This window comes from Schistocerca serialis, chromosome 2 (genome assembly GCF_023864345.2).
Source record: "Schistocerca serialis cubense isolate TAMUIC-IGC-003099 chromosome 2, iqSchSeri2.2, whole genome shotgun sequence".
Lineage (NCBI taxonomy): Eukaryota > Metazoa > Arthropoda > Insecta > Orthoptera > Acrididae > Schistocerca > Schistocerca serialis.
In genome coordinates, this window is record NC_064639.1 from 1,072,944,392 (window position 1) to 1,072,948,999 (window position 4,608).

Sequence of the window (4,608 nt, forward strand, 5' to 3'; positions counted from 1 at the left end):
GGGGGTTCGCAGTGCTTGAAACCAAGTTTCCTGCAGAGCAATGCAAAGGAAAGGATGAAGGCTGACAAGTTGGCGGAGCTCAGCTAGATGGTGGAAGAAACCGCTGCAGTTCCACTGGAGGATGGTACTGGCCAAGGATGGGAAAGGCGTGATGGGACTGGGCAGGCAGATTACGCCTCCGGGGCCCCTGCTGCTACTGAGTCACCACCTGTACAACAGCCATCCATTGCGTCCTGGAGACTGGCGAGATCGAGATCCTCAGCGGACGCCAGAATCTCCACCTCATCTTCGGACGCAGAGTGAGAAGGTTGCGGTGGGACAGGTGCCACCGCCAAGTCAGTATGCTTGGGAGCCTTTTTCTTGGTCTGCTTTGCGCGCTGTGCCTTAGGTGGTTCTGGCTGGGAGGGCCGCACCGGGTCAGTCTCAGGGACTCAAGACGACCGCGACGCCCTACGACCAGCGACCGGTGGTTGTTTCAGGTACTTGCAGGTGTCTACTGTGCCGCTGGTCGGAACTTGGGAATGGAGGTCACCAAGGGACCCCTTCCTTGTGAGAGTAGCCGAAGAAGTCTTACGCTTCTCCGGTGGGGAAGGTGGAACTGATGTCCCCGATGGTTGGGGGGGGGGGTGCTCCTGAAGCAGATGGAGCAAGAGCAACTGTGGGTTTAGTGCCCACCACCATCAAGTGGGCAGGTCTGGGACTTCGACTCTGAGAGCTGAGTGGAGGGGATGGAACTGTAGCAGGAGTGACCGTTGCGGCATAAGAAGCTGTCATGCGCACTGGATGAAGCCGATCATATTTCCGCTTAGCCTCAGTGTACGTCAGGCGGTCGAGAGTATTTATTTCCATGATCTTCCGCTCCTTCTGCAGAATCGGACAGTCTGGCGAGCAAGGCGGATGGTGCGCACCACAGTTCACACAGATTGGAGGCGGGGTACAGGGATGATCAGGATGGGATGGTCGACCGCAATCGCGACAGACGAGGTCGGAAGCACAGCGTGAAGACATATGGCCAAATTTCCAACACTTGAAGCACCGCATTGGGAGGAGGGATATATGGCTTGACATCACAACGGTAGACCATCACCTTGACCTTTTCCAGTAATGTATCACCCTCGAATGCCAAGAAGAAGGCACCGGTAGCAATCTGATTTTCCCTCGGACCCCAATGAACGCGCCGGACTAGATGTACACCTCGGCGCTCTAAGTTGGCGCGCAGCTCGTCATCAGACTACAAAAGAAGGTGCTTATGGTAAGTAACTCCCTGGACCATATTTGAACTCTTATGGGGTGCGATTGTAACAGCGACATCCCCAACTTGTCACAAGCAAGTAACCGTCGTGACTGGGCAGAGGATGCCGTCTGTATCAGAACCGATCCAGAGCGCTTTTTGGACAAGCCGTCAACCTCCCCAAACTTGTCCTCTAAATGCTCGACGTAAAACTGAGGCTTTGTGGAGAAAGAAAGACTCCCCATCACCTCTCGTACAAACTAAGAATCAGGGCGAATACCTGCTACTGCCATCCTGAGACTTACGTTCCTCCCACAGTGTGGCCAGGGAGGGGAACGTTTTCGGATCGTACTTCTGAGCGTTAAATTGAGTCCGAGAACGCTGAGAGACTGCTGGTGGCTGGCCACCAGCGAGAGATGGTTTACCACGCTTCATTGCGGGTCATTCGCCTTGAAGCCACCTACTCCGACGAAGGGCCCTCCCCACAGGCGACACCCAGCCACAGCAAAGGCCACCTGGCAGGATGGTCATTGCCGGGAGTCCCGTTACCCCAGGGAGATGGGCATCTACTGGTTGGTTGGTTGGTTGAGGCTTAAGGGACCAAACAGCAAGGTCATCAGTCCCTTGTTTCTAATATGCGCCATTTCGCTAATGGGACGACTCAGTAAAGTCAGATCAATAAAACGGAAAAAGGGAAAAGGGAAAAAACGTAAAAAGGTAGTCATGTTGTCATTGGTAAAAAACAAAATGAGGGAAGTCGGCAAGAGAATGAACCCAACACTATGCTGAAGCAGCATAGGCAAGACCACCTGTGACTTGAAAGGTACAACTGCTATAATGCAGAAAGTACGTATGGGAATAGGAAGACTAACCAAGTCATAAAAAGAAGGGGTAAAAACAGAGTAAAAGGGGAAGAGAAGAGGAATTCGGTCAGGGAGGTGAATCAGGAATCTCCGAACACTGCTTACAGTGGGAGACACCCAAACACTCACCGCCCTGCCCCAACACCAGAGAAATTAAAAACCTTAAAACTGAGAATAAAAACCACTTTCCTGGAGGAAACCGAGAACCAGAGAAACCGTCCGGGAATCGTCAGCCAACATCAAAGGTGTAGTGTGGGTGAGCCTGTACTTAGCACGCAGAGCCAAAAGAAGGGGGCATTCAACCAAAATGTGGGCTACTGACTGGAAGGCTCCACAACCACATAGTGGGGGTGGCTCATCACGCAAAAGAAAACCATGGGTCAACCGAGTATGGCCAATGCGGAGACGACACAGTGTGGTCGAGTCCTTTCGGGAGATGCGAAAGGAAGAACGCCACGGGCCTAGTGTCACCTTAATTGCATGAAGTTTATTGGACAGGGGAGTAGCCTCCCAAGAAGTGGCCCATGACTGTGCGAAGTGGGATTTGATGTGAAGCCGTAAATCCGCTGCAGGAGTGGCTACAGAAAACGGGGGGTAAGTAACTGCTCCCCTAGCCAAACGATCAGCGAGCTCATTACCCGGGATACCCACATGGCCAGGGACCCCAAGGTAGTCAATAGGACAAGCAGCACGGTGAATAACAGTGAGATGGTCATGGATGGCAGGGGTGGGGCAGTGCCTTTCCATCTAGACGAGGTCTTCTTATAGACAAATTTATTGCAGACCACGACCTGTGCCTTCTTAATGATGGCCCCTTACTCATATCAGTGCCAGTCATGGTACCTTTTCTGCCATTGATCTTTCTCTTTCTTCTCCTTCTCTCCTCCCTTCATTACACTGGTCGCCACACGACGACCTTTGTGATGGTGACCATTTCCCGTTGATTATCACGCTCCCTTCCCGCTTCCCGATGGACGGATTACCTCGTTGGTCTTTACACCCCGCCGATTGGCCTCTATACACTACACAGGTCGAGTTTTCTCCCTCTTTGTCGGGTTGTATTGATAACGTCCTACGTGACGTGTGACGCGATTGTTCGCGCTGCTAGACTTGCTGTCCCGCGCTCACCTGGACCATTTCGTCGCCGGCAAGTCCCGTGGTGGAGTACGGCCATTGCCATTGCCATCCGTGATCGCCGTCGAGCTTTACAACACTTCAAGAGGCACCCATCCGTAGCCAGCCTTACTACCTTTAAACGCCTTCGCGATCAAGCCCGTTATTTAATCAAACAGAGCAAGCGGATATGTTGGGAGCGATTCGTTTCTTCCCTTGGTTCCACTGTCCCTCTTTCCCGGGTATGGGCTACACTTCGTTCTCTTTAAGGTTGCCATCGGCAGTCCACCCTCCCAGGCCTTCACCTCCCAGATGGCATTTGTACGGACCCATTAGTTCTCGCAGAACATCTTGCGACCCATTTTGCAGTGGCATCAGCGTCAGCCTCCTATCCAGCTGCTTTCCTTCATCAAAAACAGCTGGCTGAAGATTCCACCGTATGTTTCACCCCTTGTGAGTCGGAATCTTACAACGAACCTTTTACTGAATGGGAATTTCTTTCTGCTCTATCTTCTTCTCATGATACGGCCCCTGGCCCAGATTCCATTCATAACCAACTGCTTCAACATCTCAGTGCTCCACAACGACAACATCATCTTCGATTGTTTAACCGTATCTGCCTCCAGAGTGACTTCCCTTCTCAGTGGAGGGATAGCATTGTGGTTCCTGTCCTTAAGCCTGGTAAGAACCCCCTATCTGTTGACAGCTATCGGCCAATTAGTTTGACCAATGTTGTTTGTAAGATACTTGAACGGATGGTAGCCCGTCGGTTCAATTGGGTCCTCGAATCTCGGGATCTCTTACCGCCTTACCAGTGTGGCTTTTGAGAGGGACGGTCTTCAATCGATCATTTACTTCGTTTGGAATCCGCAGTTCGGCAGGCTTTTTCCCAGCGCCGCCATTTGGTTGCACTGTTTTTTGACCTTCGCAAGGCCTATGACACGGCCTGGTGCCATTACATCTTAATTACCCTTCATCAGTGGGGTCCTCGGGGCCCACTCCCGATTTTTATCCGCCAGTTCCTGATCCATCGGTCATTCAGAGTTCGAGTTGGTACTGCTTTTAGTTCTCCACGGACTCAAGAGACGGGCATCCCACAGGGTTCTGTCTTGAGTGTCCGTTTCCTCATTGCTATCGATGGACTTGTGGCCTCTGTCGGTCCCTTGGTCACCCCTGCCCTGTATGTGGATGATTTCTGCATTTGGGTTAGTTCCTCCTCGATGGCATCTGCAAAGGGGAAGCTCCAGGTAGCTATACGCCGTGCCTCTCACACGGATTTCAATTCTCTCCTTTAAAATCGCGAGTGGTCCACTTCTGTCGCCGTACTACGATCCACCCTGATCCAGAGCACTATCTCCCTGCACAACGATTGCCTGTGGTCCCTCAGTTTCGTTTCCTGGG